The sequence below is a fragment of the Balaenoptera acutorostrata genome, chromosome 11, assembly GCF_949987535.1.
Source record: "Balaenoptera acutorostrata chromosome 11, mBalAcu1.1, whole genome shotgun sequence".
NCBI classification, from domain to species: domain Eukaryota; kingdom Metazoa; phylum Chordata; class Mammalia; order Artiodactyla; family Balaenopteridae; genus Balaenoptera; species Balaenoptera acutorostrata.
In genome coordinates, this window is record NC_080074.1 from 9,055,666 (window position 1) to 9,068,799 (window position 13,134).

General features: G+C 41.9%; 1 protein-coding gene and 1 non-coding gene across 2 annotated transcripts in view; both read right to left on the reverse strand.

Annotated features, from left to right (window-relative positions):
* Positions 1-13,134, reverse strand: part of GRAP2 (GRB2 related adaptor protein 2) — a 60,385-nt gene that overhangs the window by 38,305 nt on the left and 8,946 nt on the right. The gene's annotated exons all lie outside the window — the stretch shown is intronic.
* On the reverse strand, positions 2,156-2,228 carry TRNAR-CCG (transfer RNA arginine (anticodon CCG)). Its single transcript has one exon. It is a non-coding gene; the product is annotated as a tRNA-Arg (tRNA).

The window sequence follows — 13,134 nt, forward strand, 5'->3', positions numbered from 1 at the left end:
CACCTCAGCCGGTGGGACCCCTAGCAATGGCATCCAGGAATGTTCCTACCACTTTGCCCTTTCTCACTGCAGTCTCCCACTAAAGGTCCAAGTCAAATTTAAGTCCATCTCCTCTAGGAACACCGTCTGGTTACCACTGTCCTTTTCTGAATCCTGTGTAGCACTTACCGACCATGTAGTTCATTAGTAACTATTAATTTTACTTTGTGGTTTCTGTCTTACTGCCCCAGCTAATTTGTAAGCCCCAGGGGATAGGAACCTTGCCTCGGCTCCTCTTTGTAGTGTACGGACCTAGCACAGTATCCAGCTCATGGAAAATATTTGCTGCTGCTGCTGAGTTTCCTACATTGTAGCCTCTAGGAGACTATTGAGTAACATCCAAGGGAAGTGTGATTGCTATTACTGTTATCTTAGTGCTGTGCGTTGAAGTTTTTTTCCTTCTTCTTGGAAAATAAGGCACCTCGGAGAGAGTGGTTTGGAGCAACCGTGTTGGAGTGATGAGAATGTGAAACATTTCTCCCACGATTCATAAACAGTGTTTTACATGCATCATTTGGGAGCTTAAAGTTTATCTGGGAATGAGCTATTTCACAGATCAAAAGGAGCATATGTGCAAACCACCAGGAGGAATAATCTCTCTGCTAAATTTAAAGGGGAAAACAATTGAACACCCTAGCCTGAAAGTAGAAATGGTTTAACATCACCTGACCAGAGAGGAACATGAGAGACTTAATTTCTGGCCCCAAAATGTTCGGGTTTTCTTGTATGTGTTCCGTTGGACAGCACACGGGAATTTTCACAAAAGAGGAACTGGCATGAAATCAGTAAGGAAAATCACCATTTCCTTACTGATCCAACAGCATTTAAGGAAGCTGAGCTCTGCCAATGTGTACAACTGTGCAGAATTTGTAACTGGGCAGTTAAAACCACCATCTAAGCTGGCAGCTGTGATTTTCCCAGAAGTAGAGCTTCAGGAAGAAAAATAGCTTTTAAACGTCAGTTCCATTTTTGCAAATTGGATCTGTTCATGAAAAATTGTTTTAAGTCCAGGTTTTTTTTCTTTTCTTTCCACATTAGTAAAGGATATGATGATTTCTTTTTACCCGTATGGAAATTCATTCATTTACTCAACAAATATTTATTGAACAACTACCGTGAGGCAAACACTGTTTTAGGGGTTGGGGATGCAGATGTGAACAAAAGAGGCAAAGTCCTTGACCTCATGGAGCTTGTCTTAGTTGGGGGGAGACAGATTAATAAATAAGTAAACAGATAAGTAGATATCTTAGTGGTTATCAGGCACAGATAACTGAGATAATGCTAACATCTTACTGTATCTGGAAAATTAATTTCCAGAAAATTAAAAATTAACTTAATTTTTAATTAACTCCTACATGAATATTATCTTACCTCATGTAAGTCACATATATTAAGGGGTCTTTCGAAAAGAATAACTAGTAGGGAATATATATACTGCCCTCTGCATACAACATTGACATTCCCTACTGACCTTCAACAAGACTTAACGTCTTTGAGGAGCATTTCTAGGAGAAGGATTTGTGCCAACTTGTATTCACTCCATTATGTCACGATATGGCATCGAGGCCCTCACAGGGGTCCACACTGGAAACCTCGAATTCCTTCTGGGCTCCTCCTTCTCTTTTCCTCCTATTTCCCAACTCTGGCACCCCTCTCTACTGGGTCTTTAAACCCTGTCTTTTAAATATGCCTAAAATGACTCCCTTCTTTCCTTCACCCTCTCCTTAGTGAGGCTTTACAGTCTCTCTCCACGACCCCAGAATCCTGCTTTTCCTCTCTGACTCCAGACTCAAATGCCTCCAGTCTCCCCTCTTCACTGCTTCCAGAGTGATTTGTGTAAAACACACCCTCCCCACTCTCCCTGGACCTGCAGGACGGAGCTCAGGCTTCTTGGGCTGGTCACTGTGGGCCCAGCCCCAGCCAACCTGGGCAGTTCTGTGTCTCTGCATCCTCCCTAGATCCTGGCCCCAGACATACCAGCACCCCGGAAGCTAATAGTTTCTTCTTCTTTGAATACTCTCCTCCTTTTCTCCCCTGCCTCTTTTTTTTTTTTTTTTGTCTGCGCCGGGTCTTAGTTGTGACAGGAAGGATCTTCGTTGCAGCATGTGGGATCTAGTTCCCTGACCAGGGATCGAACCCGGGCCGCCTGCATCCGGAGCGCGGAGTCTTAACCACTGGACCACCAGGGAAGTCCCTCCTTGCCATTTTTTAATATGGCTCAAAAGTCACCTTCTCTGTGTAGCCTTCCTAGACCCACCAAGCAGTGCTGAATTCTCCCTCCCTTCTGCCCCAAGTTTATCCTGCCACCTTCTCACTTCAAGTACAGCATCTAATGAAAGACTTTGACAATGCTTCGTTTACTTCCATGTCTTCCCTCCGAAGCTATAAGCTCCTCCAAGCAGGGCATGTCTCATTTGTAATCTTAGAGGCTAGCACATCGTAGGCCCTCAACAAATATTTGGTGAATGAATGAATGACTTCTGGTCTTGTCTGGTTTGGCTTGTGCTGAATTATGCATTTGAGAATTAGTTGACTATGGCAATATGACAGAATAAAACCAACTGACAAATATGGTAAAAGAACTTAACTTTGATCTTATGAACAATAGTTTTAAACATTTGAGCTAATGGACTGTAGATGATAAAGGATTCCAAAACCAAATTTTCCTAGACAATATTTCTGTGTGTACTAAATCTAGAGATGGTTGAGAAGTTCAAATACATGATTACAGCATGTAAAACAGAACGATTAAGTAATCTGGATCATTTACCACAGAAAAGAAGCTTGAAGACACTTAATAATGGTTTTTAATGAAAGGAAAGATTGTACTCCAAGGATGGCTAAACACCTTCCTTCTGCGCATACATAAAAGAAGAAGAAATAGGAAATTAAGTGCTACAAAGATAAAAGTGATGGGAATTCCCTGGCAGTCCAGTGGTTAGGACTCCACGCTTCCACTCCTGGGGGCCCAGATTCAATCCCCGGTCGGGGAACTAAGATCCTGCACGCCGCGTGGTGCAGCCAAAAAAAAAAAAAAAAAAACAAAAACAAAAAGAAAAGAAAAAAGATGAAAGTTAAAAACAAAAGAGAACTCAAGAGTTTCCTGTTGGGATATGTGAGCCCATTTGAAGTTACTGTTCCAAATAACTCCCATATCTTGGGGGCTTGCTCTGAACCAGGCGTTGTTCTAAACACTTTACCGCGTATTATTTCATCTGCTCTTCATAAAAAACCCACGGGGGTTAGTTTTAGTTATATTATTCCCATTTTACACGTGAGGAAATGGAGGCACAGGGTAGATAAGTGCCTTACCTGGGTTGTACAGCTGGAAGACAGTAGAGCTGAAATTCCAGCCTGGGGTGTCTGGCTTCCGAGCCTTCGTTCTTACCTACTCTGCTTACTGCCTAAGGCTGAAGTCTGTGCCAGCCTTCCATCTGAGGATGGGGGCCTAAAGCCAAGCTCACTAAGCTCATGGGAACAGTTTAAATTTAAACAGGAAAATCCTGGAAAACATTAATTTTCCTTCACTGCCTGGGCAACTGTCTTGTGGGCTGCATTACACAAATGTGTGGTGTGTGTGTGTGTGTGTGTGTGTGTAGAAGTTAGAGTATCCATTTTTCTTTTCTTTATTTTGGTGAGTTGGCCTACCAGCTCTCGTCTTCTTAATGAGACAGTAAGTTTTTTGTTTTCGGCAGTCAACGTACATGGTTTAAGCATCCATGCACCAATACGTACGTGGTGCGTGTATTTATCAGACTTGACATAAGTCGAATCAAATTTAGATATTATGGTTTTACTTTCAGAGTGATGGAATTTACTCTTGGGGCTCAAAATCCAGCATCTTCCTCCGTCTTATTTTTTTACAAGGCGACCTTGTTGAACTGGCCTCAGGGACATAAGCGGTGGGGTTACCGGCAACACAGAGCAGGGGCGGCTGGCTGAGCAACCCTACCGTCTGTGCAGGAGGGAGTTAGCACTCATCTGGTCTGCAGAGGAGAGCGATCAAGCCCTGAGCTGTACTCAGGCTGCAGGAGCCTGGAGGCCGGTTCAGGAGAAGCCGGGCGGCCCACAGGAGCCCTGTGAAAAGGGTGTGAATGAGTCACTGGACTTTTCAGGTTGACTGAGATGACTTCTGTTGATTTTCTTCGAATTTAGATGTGTTATCAGTGTTCACACATTGGGCATAACGGGAAGATGAGCGAACACTTTCTTGATAGAGACTGACGTTCGGCAGGGTTGTGATAAGATTTGGGGTAAGATGTGACCCTGCAAGAATGCCCCGGTCAGCACGTGTGGCATGTGTCCCCGTGTTCACTGAGGCCTCATAGGGGCACGTCAGCGTGTTCTGAGCTGGGAGGAAACCCAGTGTGACAGGTGCGAATGTTTTCTGTCATTGTGCACAGGTCGGTCTGGGTTGATATTTACCATTTTAGGGCATCAGAAGGCACTGCTAATTTGTCCCACTTTAACTTCATGGTCTGGGAAAAGCACTTGCTTTCTAACCTCGGGTCTTCCACAATAACCAGAACAATGGTTGGTGCCTTGGTCAGGTGTTTGAGTTCTAGAAGCTCACTTGAGCTCTCTGGCCTCAGTTTCCTCATCTTTAAAATGGATATAACGATGTAACCTACCCCCCTCGGGTAGGGTTATTTATTTATTTATTTATTTATGACTGTGTTGAGTCTTCGTTTCTGTGCGAGGGCTTTCTCTAGTTGTGGCAAGTGGGGACCACTCTTCATCGCGGTGCGCGGGCCTCTCACCGTTGCGGCCTCTCTTGGTGCGGAGCACAGGCTCCAGACGCGCAGGCTCAGCAATTGTGGCTCACGGGCCCAGTTGCTCCGTGGCATGTGGGATCTTCCCAGACCAGGGCTCGAACCCGTGTCCCCTGCATTGGCAGGCAGATTCTCAACCACTGCGCCACCAGGGAAGCCCCCTCGGGTAGGGTTAAATAGACTAACGTGTCAGGTGCAAGAACAGTTCCTGGTACTTAGTTTGCGCTAAATTCGTATGTATGTGAATGCATGCATTGTGGCCATACGACTTCCTATTTGACAGAGGCTGTTCCACAGCTTGCACAAAATAGGCGCTTGGTAAATATTTGTTAAATGTTGAAGGGATTAGAGGAATGGATTTAGTGGAATACCTGTGTGGTAACCTGTTCTGACTGCTCAGTAATCTGTAATTCAGGGACAGACCAACAAAATTGGATGTTAAGATTTAATCTCCCATAGAGAAATAGATCAAAAAAAGCAGAGTGTTCAGCAATCAAACATCTCTGCAGAAAAGAAGAGAGACAGGACAGTTTTGCATGAAGATCACGAAGGAAATCGCCTGAAGAACTGAGTTGGGGAATATCACACTTGAAGAAGAGGTAGCAGGGTCCGTGACTCTAAATCAAATCAACAGATGCCTCCAATATAGTAGAAAACAAACAAACAAAGAAACAAAAAAAAAACCTTAAAAACTACAAAATATATGCTATTTTTTGAGTCTACAAAAATAAATAAATATGAAAAACAGGAGTCAAATCCCTGACCTATATTTACCTTCTACTGATTTTCTAATAATGACAGCTTCAACTTGAATCATTTCATTTAAAAAATAGAAAATGAACACTATAATATTTTAGGAACTGATACAGTATGATAAGAGTGCCTTAATTTGGGGTTGAATCATATGAAATTGCCACTTCTTTTGGTAAAAAATGGTCAGACATTGTCAATTTCATATGGTTCAATCTAATATACTTAAGCTAATTGACACTGAATTAAAACTCTTAATATTATCTTGCTCTTTATTGCCTTTTAACTATGACTATAAAACTAAATTGGCCAATTTCCCCCATCTCAGCCTCTGTTGCCTCTTAGAATTTGTGCACAGTAGGTGCTAAACAAATGCCTTGTTAATTGAGTAGTGTTTCCTGTTATCTTCTCTCAAAAATTAGGCCGAAATTTCGCTACACTACCTAATGCTGAGACTGCCCTTAAAATATAATTAACAAAGTGTTAGCTTTATTTCATGTTTCATGATTTAGATAAATCCTCTCTGTTCCTTGTTGGGACAGCACTGGGAAGCTAATTAATACATTATTGATATGCTGTAGAGGCAAACAAGACTCTGCTTGAACACCCAGCCATGACAAGAATAAATTCAGGTCAGAAATATTTTTGCAAATAAGGAAAAATGTTATTATAAAAATGAGAAATTACTGTTTATGTGACACATCTCTGTGCGTTAAGACATATTATACACTTACAAATGAAGCGAATGGTAGAATCAGGCAGCCTTCTCCTGAAGGTACCAGTCACTTAGGGCCCGACATGGGCATCCAAAGTGCCCTGGGATGAACTAGAAATGATCACCTTTGGGACCCCAGGATTGAAGAGCATCATTATTACTCATATAAGGTTTCATAACAGTTGGGATTGGTCCCAAACTTAGGAGCGTTTACTGAAATAATTGAGCAGCCAGCATGAAATGGTTTTCAATTCAGAAAGTGAAGAGCTCCTTCTATGGCAGAAGAGACGGGGAAGCTCAAGGAGTGTGAATTACCTGTGAGTTATTGCACCTCCTTGGGCCTCAGTTTCCCCATATTTGTTAACTACCTCCTAGAGGACAGTCATTCTTTATAGCATCTGTTGTTGCATGGGATCATACCTTCAAATGCCATGCATTTCTTTGGGGGGAAAAGCTAGAGCTCTAAAATGTATTATTTTGGTTTTGGTTGACCTAGAGCTGTGAGAGCAGCCACATTGCACAAGCAGAGTTCTGAGAAAACAGAGTTGCTTTCATTTTTCAAACAGCAGAACCACAATCATCTCTATGTTTGGATCCTTATGCAACTTAAATATATGGGTAAGAGAAAGCTCACGAAATCAGCAATTTTAACCTTTCCCTCAATGCTGTGGATTTTTCTTAGAGATTTTTTTGGAGCATGGAGCGTGCACAGTTCTGCTCGATTTGTGCCGTCTAATGAGATCCCAGCCCTAGGTGATGTGCTCCTACAACAATGTCTTCGTGTTAATTACATTTTAGAATGGTTAGGGCAAGAATCGTTCCAAACATACTTGAGGTAATAACTAGTCATTTATCCAGAAGGTCAACAGTTCAATCAAAGAGAGAAAAAAAATTAGCATATCTTAAGAAAGAGTTCAAGTGGTTTTGTACAAGAACTCTCATTTAAGTCTTCAAGAATACTTAAAATACTGATAAGCTAGGTAATTCTATATTTCCTTTTTTAACTTGTTGAAAGCCCTCGATTTCAAGGTGCAGCATCTGAGAACAAGAAGCGTCTGGCAGGTGAAGGGGAGAAAGTGTGTAGTTAGGGAAATTGGCTGGAGTTTTAGGTTAGGGGTCTGTGCCAGGACTGCATCGCACAGAGTCTGAGAGCGGGGCGGGGGGTGGGGGGGGGTGGGGGTGGGCAGCTGATGAAAGAACAGAGGCGATGCTAGAGAGTTTGGCATTGGATGAGGGCTCTGGGCCAATCTTTCGTTATAGAAACAACACAGCTTTAATCCACAATAACAATAAATCCCTCAAATAATTGTATATCAAATCACTATAAACAAAATTACAATCTGCTCTCATCAATGCAGTTTCCATAACAGGTTTGATATTTTCCCCAAATTCCCATTTTTCTATGATTTCTAATGAATACAAAAGAGCAGCAAATGGAAGCTATACCCATTGCTGTTTGTTTTAAGTGACTGAAGTTATCTTTCTTTTAGAAAGGCATAGTATTTTAATTTATTTTAAAAATATTTATTGAGCACCTATTATGTACTTGGCAATAGTTATATGGCTAATCATTTTAGAGATGATTCCTAAAAAAGACTTTCTGCCCTGGCAAAGGTAAAGTATTAAAATAGTAAAACAGCTCAATGAGTTTTTAAAAATGTGCTAAAAAGTGGTACTTTTTATTCTTCAAGAGCCCCACCCTTTGCACAAGGAGTTCCTTTCAATATGGATGCAATGCAAGGTGGAATTGTGTGGATCACAGTCTATGGACTATTGATTTCACTGGGTACCATATTCAGTAGATAAGATACAGCTAAGCTGTGGCATTAAGGATGACTTTTCTAATTTAAACTACAGGAAAACTTTGAGACTGAAAATCAAGTTAGAATAAAAGTTACTCAACTCACTAACTTTTAAATAGGATGGGGTCTTTTATGTTCATTTAAACATATGAAATAATTGCAAATGAAAAGTACGAAGAAGAATAAGAACGCTCCGTGTACCCACCACTCACAGGGTTTTTATGAGTCTATTTCATAGACCCTGTTCCATTTCATAGGGTCCAACAATTAGCTGCGCAAGTAAGTACATTATCATATCTGAGACCAGCCTCCGGGAATAAAGCCTTTTTGTAGGCCATTTTTGGTCCGTGGAATTCTCTCCTTTATCCTCTGGCCACTTTACTTTGACCTGTTATGTCCATTTGTGGCGGGGAAGAGGGCCTGGCAGATGCTAGGATGGCCCTGCCCTTCAGCAGGTCGCAGGGAGATTGATACCCACATAAACAATTCTAAGGCTGATATGAGTGCTGGGGAGAAAAAGATGAATTCTGTCTGGGTAAGAGCTGGAGATAGAGAGTGGATTTGGGGCTAGCCTTTGAAGGTTGGCTGGGATTTCGGAAGGTGACTGTGGGGAATGGGGACACTCAGGTGAGAGTGAAGGCCTAGTTCCAGAATGGTGAGCAGACACAGCCCTTGGACCAGAGTGTATGTTCTCAACGGAATGGGTGTGCTTTGGCTGTAAAAAATGTTGAAGAGTTCTAGCTTATTGATGAAGGGGTCAATGCCCCAAATTCTCTAATTTTCATTTCCAACTGGGTTACCAAGTCTTACTGAACTTTTATATATCATCCAGCTGCTTTTTAAACCCTAAAATCGTGTAGTACAGTAATAATTTACTTTGAGAAAGTGTGTTACCGTTTACAAATGGCTTTTTCAGTACACATTGTTACATTTGATCCGTGTAACAGCCCTGCGACACCACAGCCTCATCTCCACAAGCTATTTCCTTTGAAAGTAACCACTAGTTATAGAAACTACTAGCTATGGAAATCAGAAATTTTTTTCCACTGGCAGCTTTATTGTGTTAGAAGCACAAGCCAGCACAAAGTCAGCGATCTGGGAGAAATGAAAGGAGGAGTCCCAAGACAGACAGAGATTGAGAGTCCCAGGAGAACGGTGAGATTGTGGTTTTGGAAATGGAGAGTGAAGCAGAGGAGACAAGTGCGCAGCAGAAATTAGAGGATGGAGTGAGGGGGTGGTGGTCCAGTACCGGGTGGGCCGTGGTCCTTAGCGCAACAATGAGCACACAGCAAGCGCATGGTCAATACCTGTTCACCCACGTATGGACCTGTGTATATCTTGAGCAGTACCAATGTGAAACACAATTCAAAGATCTACAATGGCGGCTTTTAGAACATGGATACAGAATGAAATTAATATTTTTTATAATATTTTCTCATTTTACATATCTGTGTTCTCTTTCATTCTACAACATTCCCATCTAATTGTAACTTTGATAAAATTTTTAATGCACATACTGAAATGGTGCACTTTTGCAACTACTTTACAGAAGCTAAAACAACCAGCGCACTGTGATTGTTGTAATCAAGCTGGAATAAATCTTACTGACCTAGGATGTATCAATATATCCTTTTAGCCTGCTGCAAATCAGTTTATTTTTCTACTTAGAGACATGATGTGAAATGAAATTAATCCAGTTGCCGCAAAGCGAGTGCATTCAGTTGAATAAATCCCTTTACGTGGAAAAGAACTTTGTTTTGCAGCTCATTTGAAAGAAAATCCACATGGCAGTATAATGCCTTCTCTGGAACTGAACAAATGCATTTATCCCACTTTTATTTACAGTTAAATTCACATCAGAGATATTTTATATGACAGTACACTCTGTTGCCCTTAGGTGAAGGTCACAGTGAAAACATATATAGGACAACTAAAATTTTACAACGGAACTTAGCCTAAGGACTGTTGCTCCAACTAGACTATGAACTTGGCAAAGATTGACAACTCCTTGGAGAGAAAAGACACTAATCAAAACCATGTATATCCTTTTATATTCTTTCTTCTTTGCTTTCCATGGTCAAAAGGGCAATCTACACACAGTGTATATTTAATAAATACTTTTTGGTGGTGACTATCGTAAGCCGGCAACACTTGGAGAGGGTCCAGAGACAGACAAAGGGATGAAGAGGTTGGGCAGAGACTCTTAGGGTGACACGCTAATGGAACTGAGGTTCTTTAGTCCAGAGAAGGGAAGGCTGGGTTTGGCAGCTGTGAAGGTAGTTGGTGTTATTTATCATTACTGAATGTTAGAAAGCACATCATATGCAGGGTAGGATGAAAGAAAGTTGACTTACATCCGGTAAGGTGATTTAGGTTTAGGAATACGGAAGCAGTTTTGACTTAGATGGATTATAAGGCATCAAAACACAGGTCCTTAAGAAATCTTACTTTGGCAATTTTACAGTTGAAGAGTAGGTCATCTTTCTGAAATGAGTTAGGTGCCATGCAGTGGGTAAATGATTCAGAGGACCTCTCAAGTTCTATTCCAGTTCTTATTCTGTGACTTTTAAGCAGCCAGTATCAGGATCTGACTTGCTTCTTGCCCAACTTTCTCTATAGCTGGAAGCTCTTGACCTCTTCCCGCAAGTCAACCATACGGTACACTCAGCCCTAAGCCTTTCTTAGTTGGGAGGGATTTAAGAAGCTCACTCTAGCTGAACGCTCAGCTAACTGTCATCAGGTCACCCCCTGCTGCTGGCCTGGCTCTGAAGTGTCCCAGTTCTAGCAAGTGGGATTCTGCCTTGCACCTAAGTCCACTTCTTACTGGATCTACCTGAAATTCACCCGTGTCTTCCTATGCTAACACCCGAAATTCTTTCTCCCTTTCCAGGTCTAACATGATTTTGAGATCACACCTAACCTCCAGTCCAGGACTGAAGCTTTGTCTCTTTCCAGCCCCTCCCTCCCCCTCCCCCAGCTCAGACGTGGTGTCCAATCTCTGAACCCCAACCCTGTTACCTAAAGCTGGCAGTCTGTGCACAGAGCACTGGTTACAATCTCCCTGAGATCTCTCCTCTCCCCTGTGGCTGGATTCTCTACTCGCTGCCCCCCAGGCCCCCACCGTCATGACTCAGGCCACTGCCATTCCGTTTGCTCTTCGCCTGGCCACGTGATGACCTGCCCCATGGCTTCATTTTCCTGCATTCTGCTGTGAACCGTTGCACATCTGAGTCCCTCTCTACAAACCACATACCTCTACAACAGGCCTCCTCAACCTCGTTGCCATTGACACGTGGAACTGGTTCAGTCTTTATCGTGTATCAGGGCGGGAGGCGTCCTGTGCATCATAAGGTCCTTAGCAGCCTTGCTGGCTTCCACCCACCAGATGCCAGGGGTAGCCCCTCTCCCCCACCTCCAAACTGTGACAACCAAATAGGTCTCCAGGCATTGCCAAATGTCCCTGATGCAGAGGGGGTTTCAAAATTATCCCTTGTTGAGAATTCTTGCCCTGCAAGAACCCAGAAAGGCAAGAGCATTTTAAAACCAGTTATAGATACTTGGAGAAATAGCTGGATGTATCTAGAATATTTAAATCCAGATAAAAAAATTTTAACTAACAAATCTAAACTATTAATAAACACCAAATGGAGTTTTGTTAAGTTTTGTATTACGACACAAGGGGTAAAGTGGGTAAAATGGGGTTATGGTGGGTAAAGTGGGGTGAAATCCCTTCACCCTAGATCCATTCTCCTCACATCTTATTGTGCAGAAGAATCACAAGAGGACTTTTTTAAAAGTTCAGACTCTGATTCAGTAGGTTTTAGGCAGGGTCTGAGATATTCAGTCCTAACAGGCTCCCAGGTGATACCAATATCATTGTTCCCTGGACCTCACATTGAGTAACAAGGCCCTAGATCAAAATCACTAGTGAAGGCCTGCGCACCGCAATGAAGAGTGGCCCCCGCTTGCCGCAACTGGAGAAAGCCCTCGCACAGAAACGAAGACCCAACACAGCCAAAAAAAAAAAAAAAAAAAAAAATCAATAGTGAGAGGTGGGGGAGGGGCTATTTGAATCTTGATGATTACAAGGTCATAAAAGCAAGATTAAAATTTGCATTCGGAGGACAGACTATAAAAGTGTGACTGTTCCCTGCACTCTTCTATAATGAATAAAACTGTTCTCAGAGATGTGTTTTGAAATGTGACATTTCTACTAGCTTGAAATTATAAATATTATACAAGCTACCTGCAAAAACCTGTGAACTGCTAAATGAGCTTGGAAAGACTTTGAAAGGTTTCCCAAACTCTAAGGGAAATCTAGACTTCAAGGTCTTTGTAGTCCTTGTTTTAGGGAGGAAGAGACTAGGGGTGAGGATGGGTCTGGGGGAGGGGATGGAGAGAGGAGAATCATTTTAAACGGGGCCTTGCAAAGAAACAGATTCATAGACCTTCCTCAAATTACAAATAATCGTGTGCTGAAATTATACTGACATCACATGAAGTTACAGCAACCCCAAATCAGATAACTCAATTATAGCTATAAAACAGTTGCAAAAATGAATGCTATTTACTGTAACGTATAGCGATCAGAGTAATCAAATCTTTTGAAAGCTGTCAAAAGCCTGATATAAAAACTTCCTCCTCTCATATAATACTGCCTCTGAGTAACTTTGACTTGGAGTTTTGCAGACATCTGACTCACTGTTGCATACCCTCGGGAAGGAAAGGGCTATTCACATTTGTTCCTAGTTTACAGTTAGAAAGATTGAGGCTCACTGGTTTCTCTAAAGATGTAGATAATAAAGTCCTGACCCTTTTGAGGTCTCTTCCAGGCCAGTGTTGAGACTAGCTATGCCCTCATGCCAGCAGATAAGTATTCACCTTGGGGAGGGAGAACTAATATCCTAGCTCTGAGATGTATTGATGGGTTGTTATCAATTTGATCAAGTGTAATAGAGTTAAATGTCTCTACATTTAAAACTCTGTGTTTGCTTTTCTTTCTTTCTTTCTTTTTTTTTTTTTTTTAAGAAAATCAATAGTGTAAGTACAGAATAAG